At 40.8% G+C, this 19,737-nt stretch overlaps 1 long non-coding RNA gene across 1 annotated transcript in view; it reads left to right on the top strand.

Moving 5' to 3' along the window:
* Positions 1-4,553: 4,553 nt before the first annotated feature.
* The window catches only part of LOC123936075, a 65,422-nt gene continuing 50,238 nt past the window's right edge, over positions 4,554-19,737 (top strand). The window contains exon 1 of the long non-coding RNA XR_006817067.1: positions 4,554-4,678. This is a non-coding gene — a long non-coding RNA (uncharacterized LOC123936075). The remainder of the gene's footprint in view (positions 4,679-19,737) is intronic.

The raw sequence follows: 19,737 nt of genomic DNA, 5'->3' as shown, positions 1-19,737 counted from the left end.
AGTTTTTACGGGGAGGAGAGAAATAAGGTATAGCTTGAGGTTTATGAGGTTGGAGAGGATTTTTAAAGGGAGCTAAGCAGGCAGATGGTATGATGTAAGAATGATATTCTCCTGAGATTAACCATAGACAAAAACTGGCTGCTTATTTTGCAGGCATGGCTGTGTAAGGGCATATTTAGCCAGAGTGGCTCCACTTTGGTTGAACAGCCATTTTGTTGTTTATGCAGTAAAACTTAAACTGACCCTGCCCCCGCCCCCTACCCCCCCCCCCACGGGAACTTACTTAAAAGCAAGTCTGGGAAACCAGTAAAATATGATTGACCAGTTCCTGCTAACAGAGCCCAAATACAAGGGTGGGTCAGATCAGGTGGCAATAACAGAGCCCGAATTTAGGGATGAGTCGGGTCAAGTGGAGACATCCAATCAGTGGAGTATGCATATTGTCTCCCTAGCTACCAAGGAGTGTGGGCCCTGCCTTTTGGGCAACTTTTGGGCGCCAATTCTGACTAAGGAGATAGACTAGTTCAAATAGCTACTATGGGGTGAACTGTAATTCAATTGGCCACCCATGTGTGACCTACCATGACTGCAGCTTTCTCTGTGTGTTGCAATCTCATTGGCCACCTGTGTGTGGCCATGCTCAACCACATGGCCTTTGCTTTATAAAAGTTAGTCTGTGAGGCTGGGGGGTGGCCGCCCTCTCTGTAAGAGGTGGCCCTGAACGGTTGGTTTGATTCTCGATGCTTGGCGCGAAATAAAGCTTTGCTTGACTTTCGCTTTGTATCAGTCTCGCTCCTTTGATTACGGACCTAACAGCTGTAGGTCAAGTTTCCATAATGAGGAAAGTGATTATCCATTACATGTTAGATTATGGCTGTGAGGATGATTTGGGTTTGATCAAGCTAGTGTAGAAAGGACCACACTTTTAAGAACTTGAGAGTCTTCCCAAAGGAATCCTATTCAAACATTTATTTAGTTTGCTATGCCATGAACATTGTATCTAAAATTAAAATATGGCTGTGAAACTAAATTTTGTCCTTTCAGGTAATACACATTCTAAAATCCTAAAGTAATAAGTATTTTTAGAATTATTTCTTGTCCAAGACTCCTAATTATGCTTTATACAGCTCCAACATACCTATATCTTTATACTAGTATAGTCTAGAATCATCTATTATAGGCTAGAGTAGTAAAGGAAATGCCAGAATCGATTTTACTTATAAATAAAAAAGTCTGACTCCTAGAATTCTCTGTTTAACAAGATGGCCATGCAATGAAGTGATCTTTCTTTTTTTTAGCCAGTGCTATTGTCTTTTGATGACTTCCACATCAAATCTGATTTATTACTTCACCTGGGCAAACACTAGTACCGGAATGGCAGGCAAGCTAAAATGATCTCTATCAGAAATACAAGCTGGGAACTCTTTTTTTTTTAGAGAGACCATCTTGGGTTCTTCTGTCCAGGAGTTGTTCTTCTCTAATTCTGACCAAAGAAAACCTACTGTGCATTGTACTTTGGCTCTTTGAACTGTATAATAATAGATTCTAACCCGAACAAGTTCATGCATATGAAATAAACTTAATGGCTGGGCTAGTTTACCACTTAGCCTTTTCTCACTATCTTCTTTTTTCCCATCCCCTTTTTATTGGATGCTTCAACCTCATTACTATTTCAGGAAAACCTGGGTCTTGTCCATCATTTTTGTTGTCGCTTTCTTTTTCCTGGCAGACAGAGCTTAAAGTTTCAATAGAGGAAGTGGGGAGGGATACAACACGTTCAGAGTTTATGAAAGACCTTATTTACCATCAAAGTGAAGGTTTCCAGATATGAGGGCCCTGTTTTCTTATGCTCTCAAGTCTCTGATAAGGAATTAAGAACTCCTGCCAGGGCTACAGAAGACACTGAGAGGTGCCTGGCAGAAGGCACTACATGGTGTTCTGAAGCTGTTTATTAATTACAAATGGTATTGAGGAATAATACACCGAGGAACAGAAGAATGGGGAGAAACTGTTACTATCATAATAATTTCTATGGGCACTTTTGAGAGACAATTGGATGTGCACACTTGAATATTTTTCTGTTAACGTCCTTGCACTTTTTTATTTTTTCAAAGCATGCCTTGCAGCTTCCTTTTAACAGAATTACTTATATTTATAACACTCTCCTACTCAATTATAATTCCTTAGAATGGTGGCTCTCAAATATTAGCAGGGCTAAGAATAATATGAAAACCCGTCAAAAGAGTTTAGGGCTTGCATCTCTGAGATTCTCATTCAATACATCTAGGATGAGGCCCAGAAATGTTTAACAAGACCTCCGTGTAATGGTCTGTGAAATACCTTCAGAAATATTTGCCTAGAGATCAAGTCTCTGTGGTCCTCAGGCCATAGGTCCATGCAATGCACATAGAGTTACTCAATACACACGTTTGTAGATTCAAGGCAAATGGTTTGGGTAGGTAAAACCCCACTGGAGATTCAAGCTCAATATATTACTCTCAGAGATAAGGCTGAAGCTCTAGTGGGTTGTATATAAACTAATTATTTTTGATAGAAGGATAATGGCATAAACAGCTCTCAAACTTGGGGGGGGACAATTGGTTAGAAATATATATAGATATGTATATATTTATCTATAAGAGTCCCTGAATGGAAAGCGTGATTTATTTACTCACTTTTTACATTGGAGAAGGGTGGATGTAAGGAGGAAATGCATTCATTCCTTGTGGTACATTGCGTAAAGGCTAAACCATGTTTGATTTTCCCATTCATTGCTGGATGTGTGTTTCCTTTGTCCTCCCTTGTTTCTTTTGTTTATTGTTTACTAGGGGTTATGAGATCTGCTCTTTAATGCCCCTCCTCCTTTGTTCTTCTGCCACAGGTGTGACGCCATTTGCTTATTTGTCCTTTGCTCAGAGCTACCTATAGATAGGCATGCACAAAACAAAGGAAAATCATATCTTGTCCATCAGCTCCTCACACATTCAAAAGCTGTGCCCTTAATAAAAGAAGAATATTTCACTCCCTCTTTGCTCTTTGAGGGATGTAGGGATTCATCATGCTCTGAAAAGATATCTCTGATAATTATTTTAATGTAAGTAATGTGGAAAATATCTTTTATTTTTAGAGTTTTGCTAATGCTTTCAACTATTGGAAAAAATTAACATGCTACTTTCTTTCATCAAAACCATTCACTCTTCAGTATATTTAAATGTCATTAGTGTGGAGTGCTTCAAGTTCTAAGTAGGAATAAAATGACACTGAAAAATCAATGTGGATAATATAAAGACAAAAATATATATGGATTATTCTGCTTGGAATTGTAAATGTTCAGTGCTCATTAGCTTCTGATTCTGTTTCCAAGTGAGAAAAGGCAATAAACATACACATTACAATCAGGACATGCTCTGTGTTTCTCTCCTTTTTCAAATCCTAAGAATATATCTGTATCTCTATACCTTTACGTATCTACATATCTTTTGATAACCACTCAATAACAGCTTTACACAAAGCTGCTCATTTAGTGACACTGTGTTAAATCATAGCACCTCTTAGAAACAAAATTGGCACGAGTATTTTTGCCTGTGATTAAATTCACATACTATCTTGCTATTGAAAAAAAGTCATAGGCATGCAAAGCACCCCTCCAAAACAGCACAGTGCAAAGGGGGATGCTTATTCTATCTGGAGTCTGTTTGTTTGGGCCAGGGCTGTCATTTTCCCATAGTGTCTTCATTTATTATGCTAACTGACTTTCCAAGGGCAGGCAGAAGGGTATCTGCTCTGTGAATTATTCTCGGTTGGGGGGCTTTTAAAAGCAAACCTATTTTGTGCCCAAACAAAACCAAAAATCAATGTGTTTCTTTTCAAAGATGGGAGGGTTAATACCATGGTTGTTTTGTTCCCATCCAGTTATGTAACCTTGGGAACTTGTTTCTTTGCTTTCAGGATTTGTACAAAACACATTAAAGCTAAACAATAGGCGGGAGTCATAGAAGCAACCCTCGAGCTGTGTCTTGGAGTTCGTCCTCCTGGGTTTGGGAATCTCCAATTAGTTCTATCTCAAGTGCTGACTCCCTGTGTGTGTGTGTGTGTGTGTGTGTGTGCTTAGTTAGCTGGCATGCAACACACTTCCCCAGGGTTGTTTCCTTTTTCCTGAGATATGGCGAAGGGTAAAGTGTCGGCGTCACATGGATACAAAGCATTTGATTAATGTCCAAGTCACCGCTGTGGCTGTCGGAGCTGCCTCTCCTCCAGCCCCGGCCGCGTGAGGCCAGAGCCATGGGGCTCAGCCTACAGGTCCCGGGCAGGGGCCATCTCCTTGTCTGCTCAGAGCCTCGCGCCTCCCGCGCTGGAGTTCCAGCTAGCGCACTCTACTCTCACAACACCCCAGCCTCTCCCCGGCATGTAAAGTCGCCCATACCCCCTCCGACTTCTCAGAGGCAGCAACTTTCCCCTCTGGCCGGTGCGGGGCGGGGCACCAGTCGGCACGCGGCATAGCGCGCAGGACCGCAGCCCTGCGTCCCGCCGCCCACCGTGACCAATGAGAGCCGCGGGGATGCCAGCGCCGAGAGCGCCCAGGACCTGGAGAAACAGCTTCGCCTGCGCCTGTTGCATGCTCAGCGAGCTCCAGAAGACCGAGCGGGACTATGTGGGCACGCTGGAGTTCCTGGTGTTGGTGAGTGTGTCCCCGCGCGGCGAGGCAGGGGGTGGCGGGCGGCGCGAGGCGCGGATCCCGGAGAGGCCGCTGGAAGCGCGCGTGGCATTGTCTACTGGGGACGGGGTACCGCTCCCAGCGTCGCGGGACCATGAACCCGCGCACGGACACTATGCTCGCCCGCGCGTGGACCCCGGGCGGGGCTGTTTCACGCCTGGACACGCAGTGAGTTTGCCAGGGCCTTGGAGATAGGCGGGCTTGAAAAGTTAGCTCCAATGGGAGAAGGCTCTTGTCCCCGGAATCCCTGCTTACCCCATCTTTCCTCACTCTTTACCCCGTCCCCGGCTGCCTTATGTAATTTTTTTACCCTCTTCTCTTCCTCCCCTGGGATTTTAAGACTTTGGCTTGGTGATTAAAGTCAGTTTACCACATTCAGGCACATTTAGTTAAAAGAAAAAAAAAAATCCTTGATTGCTTTAGAGCTTGAGTTCATTATTCAGATTAGATGGCAGCGAAGTCCCTTAGTTATAATAATCTTTGAAACATAGGATTCTGGCGGGGGCTAGAGAAGGAGCAGCGGGGTTATGATCTCTGGCGGCTGTTGGCTATTAAAGCCACCTGTGGTGCTTACCCTGTTCTAGCTCTGCAGTCTCCTACCCCCATCCTCCATCCCGGGTTTAAATTTGCTCCCCGCTCAGCTTCTGGATTCTCTGTTCACACTGAGCCCAGGAGAGTAGTATAATAAAACTAGTGTCAAAAAACTTCAAGATTTCATAGAAAGAACTGGCAGGAACTTTGTTTCAAAGTTTCAGCTTGACGTATTGGAAGGCTGCTCTGGAAACGTTTCATTCATTTTAGAGCCAGAAGGGGCAAAACTGAGTGAAAGAAACTTCTGAGACATCACTCAGAAATTGAATTTTTTCTATTCATTGTTGCAAAGACAAAAGAGCATTGGCTCCTTTCCACCCAGATGCCTGGGCGAGCATAGGACTGAGGAGCTCTTAGCCTTTGCAATCTAACTCACATCTTCAAACCTACTGCTCCTTCCACCTCCGTGTTGCATGCCCTCGTGGTCCAAAGGGAAATGTTTCAAAGGCCAAAACTTTCCGCTCAGTGTTCTGTAAGATGTAAACTTTCTGCTTATAATTATGGTAGAGGAATTCACTTCTTTGCTATGTCAAGAAGGAGAGAACAATGTTTCAACACAGGTTGACTTCTGGTTGACTTCTCAAATTAAAATCAGTATACCTGAGCCCCTGGGGCCACATTCTTTGGAAATATTTAGATATTTGAGAATATATGGGTAATTGGTGATAAATTGGATTGTTGTACACTTCCATGCAGCAATGTTCTAAAAAGCATGTTTTTAAGATTTGACTTTTTTTTACAAAGTTATTACAATATTATTGACTATATTCCCTATGTTGTATGTTTCTATGACATTTTATAATCAGAAGTGTGTACTTCTTAATCCTCTTCATCTATTTCACTTATCCTCCCACTCCCCTCCCTGCTGGCAACTGCTTGTTTTTTCTCTGTATTTATGAATCTGTTTTTCTTTGTTGTTGTTTGCTTGTTTTGTTTTTTAGATTCCACTGTAAATTAAATTATATGGTGTCTTTCTGTCTGACTTACTTCACTTGGCATACTACTATCTGTGTTGTCACAAATGGCCAGATTTAATGCTTTTTAATGGCTGAGTAATATTCCATTGTGAATTTCATATTCTATTCCATACCACATCTTCTAGATCAATTCATCTATAGATGGATGCATAAGTTGCTTACATACTGTAAATAATGCTGCAACAAACATAGGTGTACATATATCTTTTTGAGTTGGTGTTTTCATTTTCCTCAGGCAAACGCCCAGAACTGGAGTTATGAATCATATGATACTTCTATTTTTAATTACTTGAGGAACTTCCATACTGTTTTCCAAAAGGGCCCCACAAATTTACATTACCACCAACAGTGCATGAGGGTTTCCTTTCCTCCATGTCTTTACCAACACTTGTTATTTCTTGTTTTTTTGATACTAGCCATTCTGACTGATGTGAGGTGGAGATTTGACTTTTAATAGCTTCAGATTTGCCTTTCATGAAACTTCACTGGTGACAAAGTCCTTCGACTTTTGAAAAATCTGAGCCACTTCTTAAACTGTATTAGTTACTTCTTTCTAGAGGTATATGAAAAAAGTACTGTGTAGAGTCCTGAATTGTAGAAATAGAGATCTAACCTAATCTACATCAAAAACTAATTTGTTGATCTTTATTTAATATATGCGTTTTTCCTCTAACCTTAGCACTTGATTATTAAAATTGAAAACTTATTGCTAGATAGAGTTGGGTAAGAAATTGTGGGAGGGGACACATGGGTGGCTCAGTTGGTTAAGCATCTGCCTTTGGCTCTGGTCATGATCCCAGGGTTCTGGGATTGAGCCCCACATTGGAGTCTTTGCTCAGCAGGGAGCCTGCTTCTCTCTCTGCCTGCTGCTTCCCCTGCTTATGATCTCTCTCTGACAAATAAATAAATAAAATCTTAAAAAAAAAGAAAAAAAAAAGAAATTGTGGGAGGTATAAAGTAAATTAATTATATGTCCCTATTTACAAGTAGTTCATTTAATGATTTCATTCTTCTTATTTCATTCAGAAATTATGGACTCTTCCACTTTTATTTTTCTTTGTCCATTATTTTGTGCACGTACATCCAGTACTTATGCACAGACATGTTCACACACACACAAACACACTAATTGGCCTGTCATCCTAAACAAAAGTTTACCCTGACTTCTTTTTAATCATAATCATTGAAAGCCTCAGATCTACTTGTAATACACTTTTAGATTTTCTTTTCTGAGTATTTATTTTTTCATTATTATTTATAGTAACACTGAATATGCATGTATTATTACTTGTTCACCTTCTGTTGATGTAGTCAATCTAGTTCTAACTTTAACGTAAGCTAATAATATACCAAGCTTTAAAAATATTCAAACTCTTTGGCCCGGCAATTCTTTTTCTAGGAGTCCATCTTGAAGGACTGATCAGAAATGTAGACAAACCATAAAAGTGATTTTTAAAAAAAGTTAGCACTAGTATTAAATAAGGGGTACATTTGTTGTAAAAAATCTGGTAGTGCATTTCTAAGTCAAATGTAAATATTTGTTAGATTAGTCATTGTTTTAGATTTCTGTCATTGTTTCAGCCATTAACATGCAGTAAGGGTAACTCTTATTTTTATTATGAAGAGATAGAAAATGTATTTTTAGTTTTATCAAGAACATATTTTTGACTTACAAGCCCATAAATAATCAAACAAAATTGTATTTTTTCTCTTGATGAAATGATCATATGACCTGAAGGGGAAAACTTTTCATACTAAGATCTTTTTTTTTTTTTTTTTTTAAAAGATTTTATTTATTTATTTGACAGAGAGAGAGATCACCAGTAGGCAGAGAGGCAGGCAGAGAGAGAGGAGGAAGCAGGCTCCCTGCTGAGCAGAGAGCCCGACGCGGGGTTCGATCCCAGGACCCTGAGATCATGACCTGAGCCGAAGGCAGCGGCTTAATCCACTGAGCCACCCAGGCGCCCCCATACTAAGATCTTTTATACTTCTTTTTCTTTTAAAGATTTTTAAAAATTTTATTTGAGAAAGAAAAAGAGCATGTGATCATGAACCAGGGGAGAGGCAGAGGGAGAAGGAAAAGGAGAAGCAGAGTCCCTGCTAAGGGGAGCCTGACTGGGGTTCTATTCTAGGACTCTGGGATTAAGACCTGAGCATTTAACTTCACAGTTAAATCAGTTAACCTGAGCTTAACTGACAGAGTCACCCAGGTACCCCTAAGATCTTTTATACTTCTAATTCCTTTCTGTTCTCATTTCCAACCCTTTCATTTTTTAAAGTGAGAACAACTTTCCCACCCCACAGATAGCTGGTATATAGAGTGATTCTCGCTTCCCATGGGATCTCTGGCTTCTTTTATTTCTTACTAGCCCTTCTATCCTTTTGTATTCCCACTGGGCTTTCAGGGCTCCATTCCTTGAGGAAACTTCATAATCCTGTCCTCTCTGCTGTCCCCCCTACCCCATCCCAGGCTACAGTGCTCACTGCTTTGTAGTTTCTTCTTCCCTGCACCAAAGGAGACTTATACATGTATGTGTTTACTTTGGTCTCATTCTATTAGAATGTAAGCTTCTTGAGGACAGGCCCATATTTTACTTGTGTGTTTTTCCACAGAATTTTGTGCAGTGCTTGTGAAATCATAGGCCATACCAAGATCAGGATGTCTTCCCAGACCCATCTGAGTGAACAGAAGAAGGGCAGAGCAGGGCCAGCTTCATGGGTGTGCATGCTGTGCGCTTTGCTCTGGGCTTCGTACTCAGAAGGACCTGGAACTTGGTTTAGAACTCTGCTAACACTGTCTTGAAATTTGTGCTAGTTTTATCTTTGAACTTGTGTTTTACAAGTGAAGTCCACTGGGATAGTAGATTGTGAGTAGAGCTAATATATGAAAGAAAGAGAAAAGCTTTATATTTTAATACCTCTTTTTTTTAAAGACTTTATTTGACAGAGAGAGAGAATGAGAGAGGGAACACAAGCACGGGGAGAGGGAGAGGGAGAAGCAGGCTTCCTGCTGAGCAGGGAGCCCAATGCAGGGCTCAATCCCCTGACCCTGGGATCATGACCTGAGCTGAAGGCAGAGGCTTAACCAACTGAACCACCCAGGTGCCCCTATTTCAGTATCTTTAATAACACATTTCCCCCTGCTTTTTGAGCAAAAGGCCTCACACTTTTATTTTGCACTGGGCCTGGAAAATCTTGTCGACACATTTCACTCTGGCATTGTGGCCGGATGGCTGTGAACACTTTTGTCTAAAATGGGACACTTCTGAGGGTGAAAGGGAGTGTTATTAATAATTACACTGGGAAACAGATGTAACCCTGGAGTGTTCCTGGCAAATCAGAATGTGCTGTTCTTCCACATTGCGGGCACATGAGTTACATGTCTTGTCATAAACAAAAGATTTTGAAGTTTGTTACCTGTCTAGACGCTGACCTCAGATAGCCCAGAATCTGGGTCCTGTCTCTAATTTACTAGTTAAATTAGGAATGGACACATTCCTAAACTTTTCAAGCCCCATTTTCTTCATCTCTAAAACGGGGAACCAATAGCATTTCTCAAGGTTGCTGTAAGGATGAGATGATGGATGCTTTGGGCTCTGCCCAGTCCCTGACTTACGGGAGTGCCCTATATATGGTTACTGTTATTTCTTCTGATGCTACAGTTGCTACACAGAGGTACCCATACTGGTCAGCCTTAGTGTCTAATTTTTGCATGGGTGATATTCCTCTTTATACTTTCTGTCTCTGAGTCTCTTCTTTACTTCTTCCCCCAGTGTTTCCCCTTCTTTGCATGTAGTCCTTCTTCCCATGATATTCTTATTTTTTAAAAGATTTTATTTATTTACTTGTCAGAGAGAGAGAGAGCGAGCGAGTGCACACACAAGCAGGGGGAGTGGTAGGAAGAAGGAGAAGCAGACTCCCTGCCGAGCAGGGAGCCCAGTGTGGGACTTGAACCCTGGAATCATGACCTGAGCCAAAGGCAGACACTTAACCAACTGAGCCACCCAGGTGTGCCCCATGATATTCTTATACATACTCTGTTGACTTAAAACTGTAAGAACACTTTGCAGTCTATAAAACAACAACCATAGTTAGTATGCCATTTTACAGTTTATAGTAAATAGTTGCATATTTATTATCTGATTTGGGTTAATATATATGCCTCTTACTCTTTCAAATGGTGCTCCCTAGAGTTCCAGGGTTCTGTGGTTTGGCTTCAGGGTTCTGTGGTTTGGCTGTCATAGAGGGTGAGCAGGAACTGAGTTGGATGGTTTCAGGCTTTCCACTCAACCTCTCCTAGCACAGCCCCACCTTCTTCTGATTTGTGCCTTTGCTAAAGCAGTTAGAAAAGCCTCTTACCTAGATAGTAAACTCCAAGAGAACAGGAGTGGTGCATTTTTCTCTTAGGTACAGTTTTCTTGGCCTAAATATAGTGGTGTGTAAATAGGTACACAGGGAAACAAACAAATCAAACAAAAGCAAACACACAGTTTGAATGAGTCCAAAAACAACTTCCTTCAGTCACGGTCTAACTTTTTTCAGGCAAGGATAAATGAATTCAACACATTACCTTTAGGTTTGTGCTATCCCGGCTGAATTGTGTGATCGTCAAATTCATATGCTGCCATCCTAACCCTCAGTATACAAATAATTACAATGCCATGTGGGCGAGGCAATGATAGAGTAATAAGCAAAGTTGCATGGAGGCATTAAGGGGCCCCTTCAGTCCGGGGTCAAGGGAAGTTTTGGGAAAGAGGTGACGGATAGCTTCTGAGGGATGAGGAGAATATGCCAGACTGGGAAGACAGCTAACTATCCATCCGGAAAGAGCAGCGTGTTCCGTGTGACCTTCATATGACATTTTGGGGCTGCTGGCATGACGGTGCATAGGCGATGCTGACAACTCTTTGTTGACGGAGACTGATAAGTTCTACATGCTTTTTGGATACTTTTGGGTATTGGTAGGAGGTGAAGTAAGTTCAGTCCAGTTTGAGAAGGATTGTGTGTTTAAGAATTCTTTCTCCCAAGACAACTATCATATGATCTCCCTGATATGAGGACATGGAGAAGCAACATGGGGGGGTAGGGGGATAGGAGAAGAATAAATGAAACAAGATGGGATTGGGAGGGAGACAAACCATAAATGACTCTTAATCTCACAAAACAAACTGGGGGTTGCTGGGGGGGAGGTGGGATTGGGAGAGGGGGAGCGGGCTATGGACATTGGGGAGGGGAGGCGAACCATAAGAGACTATGGACTCTGAAAAACAACCTGAGGGTTTTGAAGGGTCAGGGGTGGGAGGTTGGGGGAACAGGTGGTGGGTAATGGGGAGGGCACGTTTTGCATGGAGCACTGGGTGTTGTGCAAAAAGAATGAATACTGTTACGCTGAAAAAATAAATAAAATGGAAAAAAAAAAAGAAAAAAAAGAATTCTTTCTCCCTTTCTTTCTTTCTCTCTATTTTTATTATTTATTTGAGAGAGAGAATGAGAGAGGAAGAGAGAGAGAGAGTATGAGGAGGGGAGAAGCAGACTCCCTGTTGAGCAGGAAGCCTGATGCTGGACTCGATCCTGGGACTCCATGATCATGACCTGAGCTGAGGACAGTCTCTTAACAAGCTGAGCCACCCAGATGCCCCAAGAATTCTTTTTTTATTTTTATTTTTTAAGATTTTATTAATCTATGTAAAAGAGAGAGTGGGGGAGAGAACATGAGCAGGGGGAGGGACAGAGGGAGAAACAGACTTTCCACTGAGCATGACCTGAGCCAAAAGCAGACACAACTGAGTCACCCAGGCACCCTTATTTGAAGAATCCTGACTTTAACTAAAAGTAGTAGGAAATCAATTGTGAGGGGACACCTACTGTCCTGTTAGTAATAAACAAATTTGAGAGCTCCAAAGTTGGCACCGGAAAAGGATGTCTTGTGGGATAAAGTTACTAGGCCAAGATTTCCTGAATCACTGTATCTGAATTTCACCTTGGGATTCCTTCTCTCTGTTCCCTATGTCTACGACCTCTCTGGTCCTCAGCAATCCACTTAAGCATACAGAGAAGACCTTTCCTTGCTTCTCTTAATCTGGGACATGTTATAATCTTCAAAACATTATTCTTGAGTAGGGAAGAACAGAGGCCAGTAATCCTAGAAACAACATGAAACACAAACATAGTCCAACTTGTATAATAGAGATTCCTGCTCCTAACAAGGTGATCTTTCAGGGCCGGAGACTCGGAACTATTTTTATCTTAAGCCCCAAGGTAGTTCCTAACTGACCCCCTGGCTGGGCACTACTCCTGGGCTGACTTGGGGGAGTGCTTTGTTTTCTAAACATTAACTTGAACATGTATGTATGAGGATGGCCTCAGGACACTGCCCTTAGGATGTCTTGAGTCTCGTAGTGAATACACCTTCATCCATAATTCAGATATTTGGAATATTAATCATTATGGCCAGAGCCTACTCCCTATACAAAGGAATGTATTTTTAGTCTTATGGTTTCATCTGCATAGTTGTACCTTATTATAATGCCATTAATATAAGAATAGTATCTACTGAGATTAGCTTTGTTTCCCAGCAAGAGAATTCTGTCAGTAGGATTGAGGAATGAAGACTGGAGTCTGGTTCCCATTGGGAGCTTCTGCCATTGTATTGGTCCAGGTAAGAAATGTGGAATGTCTGATTTAAGACGGAAGCAATGAAGAAGATAAAAAAAACAAAACAGAATAAAAACCAAATAAACCACAAACAGGAAAACAAGCACCCACCAACTAGGAGACATCCTTGGTTGGAACTTTTGGTAGGTGTGTTCATTCAGAAGTGGAGGTTTCTGTAGAAGGGAGAACATTGTGTGGAACTTCAGCCTGTAGTTTGAAAACAAGATGAATACAAGGGACAGAAGAGCATTGGGAGGTGGAAAAAGGTGAATTTGGTTTTGGACTCGCTGGGCTGCAAATTCTGCTGTTTTTGAAGATATGAATATGAAAGTTAAGAAAGAATTTGGGGGGCGCCTGGGTGGCTCAGTGGTTTAAGCGTCTGCCTTCGGCTCAGGTCATGATCCCAGGGTCCTGGGATTGAGCCCCACGTTGGGCTCTCTGCCCAGCAGGGAGCCTGCTTCCTTTCCTCTCTCTCTGCCTGCCTCTCTGTGTACTTGTGATCTCTGTCTGTCAAATAAATAAATAAAATCTTTAAAAAAAAAGAAAAAAAGAGAAAGAATTTGGGGCAAAAATTAGAGTTCTAGAAATTAACTTATCATATTTTTTTGAAGTCATCAGGTGGATGAGATGCCCTAAGGGGATGAACTTGAGGAAAAAAGCCATAGAGACACAGGGTAGGTTGTTGGAAAGCCAGCATTTGAAGGATGGAGGAAGAAGTAGATTGCATTGGTGACCCAGACTGAGCCATCAAAGGTTGAAACAAAGAACCGGGAAAGAGTGATCTCTTGAAATCCAAGGAAGGACTTAGTAGTACCCAGGAGAAAGTCTTCCTAGAACTTTTGAGAAGTAGGTGGTGGGAAGACTGAAAAGGCCCCTGGATTTGGCAATTAAATGCCTGTCATTGGGCTTTAGTTCAGGAGTGTGTGAGCAGTAGACTGACAGACAATGAGCTGAGACCCCAGTGGAAGCTGAGGGATGAAGACCAGTGGAGAAAAAACTATACTGAGACTTTGTCAGTAAATGTAAGGGGAGAAGTAGGTTAGTAACAGAAGCAGGTGATTTTGTCGAGGGATGTTTGAGGAACTGCCATGTCACTAGGAGATAAAGAGGATCCTTGGCAAGATTCACTGCCACGAAACACCCACAACAACACATCGTTGCAGACTGTAATGCCAAGAGTGGGCCGGCTGTCTTGGATACTTTTAAATTTCTGCTGCTTCTCTAGTGTAGCATGTGAGGAACTGCTGGGATGGCCTTTGTGCCTCCTTTTGCACACTCACCAGCATCCTGCTGGGACAGTAGGGTGTGGTGCATGGTACAGAGCATGGGTTTAGGGAATCTGATGACCTGGGTTAAAGTCCTGGCACTGAAACTTACAAACTGTGTGTAACTTTGGGCAAATTACATAGCCTCTTTATGCTTGGTTTCATATTTGGAAAATACATTTAATAATATCTCACAGGCTGGCCTCAAGTTCAAATCAGCTTCTGTAGGTATAGTGCTGATAGGTAGTAAGGCTTTCCTCTTTTTCCTTTCTCGTCCTGCCTCACAGACAGAGTCTGGTGGTTGTTGAGGCTACCTAGCCTGCTTCTGGGCCCTTTCTCTTCCAGCCTGGAAGCATACTGGAGGTTTTAATAGATAAGTTTTAATAGAAAAGTCCTGAGGAGGCTGGAGAGGCCTTCAGGATTGCTGGTGAGGTGTGGTCTTCCAGGAGGAGAGGGAGTGGTAAGGGTGTGGGAGATGCGGGTTGGGAGTGTGTGGAAGGTGCAGAGTAGTTTGCCTCTGGGAGGAACAAAGGAGGCAATGCCTAGAGTTATTTTAGAGGAGAGGGGAGTTGGAGGTTTCTGCCTGGTGACCTTTACTTTTCTATGAAATTGAACTATTGTTTTCTTTGTGTTCTGTTTTGTTTGTTTTTGCTGAGAGTAAGGCCTATGAAGACAGTGGTAAAGATTTGAAACATACACTTTCAAGAACAGTAAGGGGAACTGAACTCAGGTATCTGAGGTTGGATGTCTGACTGTCTTTGTGTAATCATTCTTTTATTTATTTATTTATTTTAAAGATTTTATTTATTTGACAGAGAGAGATCACAAGTAGGCAGAGAGACAGGCAGAGAGAGAGAGAGAGAGGAAATAGGCTCCCTGCTGAGCAGAGAGCCCAATGTGGGACTCGATCCCAGGACCCTGAGATCATGACCTGAGCCGAAGGCAGCGGCTTAACCCACTGAGCCACCCAGGCACCCTCTTTTATTTATTTTTGCTATGATTTTTAACAATTTTATTTATTTATTTGAAAGTGGGGGGGAGAGAGAGCATGAGCGGTGGGGGGAGAGATAGAGGGAGAGGGAGAAGTAGATTCTTCTGCTAAGCAGGGAGCTCAACGAGGGTAGAGGGGGGAATGACTCAATCCTAGGACCCTAGGATCATGGGATCATGACTGAGCCAGAGCCAAAGGCAGAAGCTGTTTAACTGAATGAACCACCCAAGCACCCCATGCGTATTCTTTTAAAAGTGACTTTCTTAATGCAACATATAAATTTAGAAGTCAAAATAGAGAAGTAGCTTCACCTGATTTCTTATATTATGACTAGGTTCAAATATTGGAAATAATGACATAATCATTTTTTTAAACCATGACACAAATTGTGTAGAACTTCTGTATTATTACATTTAATGCACACAGCAATTACTATGCACATTCTTTTGAAAAGGAACATTGATTTATCTGGCAACATTTTGATAACATTACATTTTTTTCTCAGTACTGTCTTTTAGCATTGTTCTGTTGAGTGTTCTCTTATTATATACCTGGTTTATACTTTAATTCCAAATAAAATTGTTATATTTGAGTTTTGAGTACAATTAGTTTAACCTAAAAATAGTTGTTTCTGTTTACATGAATTCTTTAAAATTATTATCTATAATATTTACTTTTCATAATAGATGAATTTTTATTCTCAGTGTATTGTAATTGCATTAGCTATATTAAAATCAAGATTTCTTTGACTTATTATATTATTGCCTCAAACAATAACAAATTCAAAATCACCCCTTAATAAATGTTTCTTTGCTTAAAACTATTGTTGGGCCAATTTTCAAATGGTGTTCAGTATATTCATTCAAATCCTGAGACATCTTATAAAAACTTTTTTTTCAATTTTTTCCCATTCTCTGAACAATCATTGAATTTTATCCAAGAATTCAATGATTGTAATTTTAAGAAAATTGATATGTTAAGTTGAGGTTATGGTTTTTAAACATCTCTAGTTAGTATAGATAACTTCAGACTTTGATTCCATGCATAAATTTGTAGTATTCTAGCCTTACCATATAGCTAAGCATACTGTACAAAAAAGGACCTGTGTTGTTGGAGAGTAGCTAAGCCAAGGACATTATGTTCTGTCATCAATGTGAAATGAGTATTTTCCATTAAAAGACAACCCCTTCACTTGGAAAGGTTAAATGGTATAATACTTAAGAAATGACGGCATCGGGTTAAATTTAGAATACTGACATAAAAATATTCTCTGGGTTAATAGCAAAAATACAGTAATATAGAATATGAATGAGTAAACATTTTTATTTATTTTAAAACTTTGTTTCTCTGGGAGAGTCGCCTAAGAGTTGATGTCTGTGTTTGACTTTGCTTTGCTACTTTTGTTATTTTAATTATCTATTGAAGTTGTCTTCTTGACAGTAGAAGAGGCTTTATAGATGGTGACACATTTTCAGTGATTGTGCAAGAAATGTGGATGTTTTCCTTTGCTGCCTGGTAATGCTTCACCTTGGCCTCGCTTTCATGCTCCTTTGGTTTCTAGTTTTTTTCTTGTTTGAGACTATTGCCCCAAAGAAACAAATCTTAGGATTCCAAAAATAACATCTCCCATTCCAAAGTTTTTTTTTTTTTTTTCTGTCAGTAGCACTTGGGGGAGAGCTATGGAAAGACATTTTATCATCTAGATGTTAGTCCCATACTTGCATATTCCAAGATTGCTTTAATAGTTCATTATTTCCCCAGAACTAAAATTATGGAAGGAAAGGGAATTTTCATTTTCTACACTGTGTGTCTGTGTGTTGGCTTTTGTGTGACTTTAATATATTTTTATATGTTATGTAGGAATATTTTTGTATTCATATATTTATTCTACTAAAAATTTTTGAATATTTTAAACACTTTATGCCGGGGTTTCTAGTATCTCTTGAATAATGAGATGTCTGGCAGAGATTTCTAATCGCTCCCAATGTCCAATATTCTTTTCTTCCATAGTGATAAAAGTTTTAGCTCAGGCCATGATTATCTAACTTAAGATTGCATGTCTCAGCCTCCCTTGCTGTTAAGTGTGAGCCTATGAATAGGGTCTGGGTAGTGGGTTGTGAGCAGAAGTGGCATGGGTAACTTCCAAGGTGTACCTTGATAATGGAGGAGTATGCACTCTCTCCCTTCTCCCTGGGTGGTGTGAGGATGTGATGGTAGGAAATGAGGCAGCCATTTTCGACAATGATTTCATTGAAATGGAGTCACATGTTGAGGATAACAGAACAACAAAACAGAAAGAGTCCATTTCTTTACTAAAACAGTCTAACTGGTATCCTGTCAAAAATGGGTCTGTAAAAATAAGTCAGTATTTACTTAACTCTGCCCTAACATCATCTTTTTTGACATTTTTACATTGTGCTTCCAATTTTTCACTGATTTATGCAAATTATTAATGAATTGGCAAACTTTAATCGATTTTTCTGCCTTTGTCTTCACTGAGTAATCCTAACGTTTTAAATTTATTTCTAGCTTTTCTTTAATGAAAGTGCACCAGTGATTTCCCTGGAATACACTAAAACTACACTCTCTTTTGCTCTTGGTAAACTTTCTTTTTTTGTTGTTAGAAAAAGAACAGTATATTTATTTATTTATTTTAAAGATTTTATTTATTTATTTGACAGGTGGAGATCACAAGTAGGCAGAGAGGCAGAGAGAGAGGAGGAAGCAGGCTCCCCGCTGAGCAGAGAGCCCGATGCGGGGCTCGATCCCAGGACCCTGATATCATGACCTGAGCCCAAGGCAGAGGCCTAACCCACTGAGCCACCCAGGCGCCCCAAGAACAGTATAATTTTTAACCTATGCTTCTATATTTTTTTTTCCTGAAGGCCAGGTTTTGTGTGTTTGTTGTGTATATTTGTAAGAACATTTGTTCAGCTGCTTTGACTGAGGTTAAACAACAGTGGTTTAAACAACACGGATTGTTTGTGACTATGAAAGCCGTATGTAATCAACATGGCTTTTTGTGTGTGCGTTCTGTCTTGGAGCTCTGCTTATTTAATTTTTCAATTCGATTGCCTAACAGTATTTCAGAGGAGTAAGCAGCTTGGCTCTATCAGGTCATTGAGTATCCCATTCCTTCTATCTTATTGCTCCACCATCCCCTAGGACCCATTAAATCAAAGTCTATAGGAGAGAGAGCCAGGCATCAGTATTTTATATAGTTTCTCCAGGTGGTTCCAATGTGCAGAAGGTTGGAGAACCAATACACGAGGGTCTTCTTGTCCATATGGTCGAAGCTGGCTTACAGACCCCTTTCTCATTTCAGCTCTAAGGGGACAGAGGCAAATTCCACACATCACTTTCAATCTCATCCCCTTGGCCAGAACGTCATTACATGGCTGAACCAGCTGCAGGGGAGACTGGAATAGTGCTATCTAGTTGGGTAGCCATGTATACGGCTGAAATTTGGGAAGTTCTGCACTAATATGAAGAAGTAGAAAATAAATATTGAGGAGCAAGGTGTAAAACTTAGGCTCCAGTGAAACATTAGGATTGGTTCTTTTTTTTTTTAAGACTTTATTTATTTATTTGACAGAGACACAGGGAGAGAGGGAACACAAGCAGGAGGGACGGGAGAGGGAGAAGCAGGCTTCCAGCTGAGCAGGGAGCCCGATGTGGGGCTCAATCCTAGGACCCTGGGATCATGACCTGAGCTGAAGGCAGATGCTTAATGACTGAGCCACCCAGGTACCCCTAGGCTTGGATCTCAGAAAATCATATATATTAATTCTTGGGTTCCTTTACTATAAGAATCTGTTCTACTTAACATATAATTTGGATTATTTCCCCCTAAACTAATATATTCTTGTCCACATAGAAATCTATCTAATATTTTATCTATCTCTTCACATATGTTTGTAAGAGCAATGTAAAGGGTTTTTTTGTTTGTTTGTTTTTGTTTGGTTTTCATGGTTTTTATTTTTGTTTTTGTTGTTTTATTTTCCCATTGGTTTTCACTACAGGAAGAATGAAGAGAGGGTTTGGAAATTTTGTAATTTACATGTTTGTAATTAAACATGTTTTTTTTCCTGAAGTCTCAAACAAATGATAAAACTGTCCCAGGAAAATCTGGAGATCATTTAATATGTCTTTGTTGTATGTCAGGCCCTGGATATTCATGTATAACTCACAACTCCTTTCAAGGCTTGTATCATTTTAACAAATACCTAAGTATAGTCTGGTTGGTTCCTCAGTGAGAGAGGGGGGATTCTGAGCCAATCCATTGTGCAGCTATTCCAAGAGGTTCTGCTGGTATTTACTGGCCCAGGCATTTCTAGATTGTGGGAGCACTGTGATTAATCAGGACTCAGAGAACCAAGGCAGATGTTGGGATCAGGGCGCAGAACTTGTTGACTCCGGAAGTACACAGAAGCTAGAAGTCGGGAAGGGACAGTAGTTCATTTCAGGCAAAGGAACAAGAGCAAAGGAGCAACAAGAATCGCCTGGTCAATCCAAGACAGGGGTCAGAGCCAGGCAAGCACTCAG

The sequence above is a fragment of the Meles meles genome, unplaced genomic scaffold (assembly GCF_922984935.1).
Source record: "Meles meles unplaced genomic scaffold, mMelMel3.1 paternal haplotype, whole genome shotgun sequence".
Classification (NCBI taxonomy): Eukaryota; Metazoa; Chordata; class Mammalia; order Carnivora; family Mustelidae; genus Meles; species Meles meles.
Note: the sequence above shows the minus strand (reverse complement) of the source record. Positions and strands in the feature narration are given on the sequence as shown.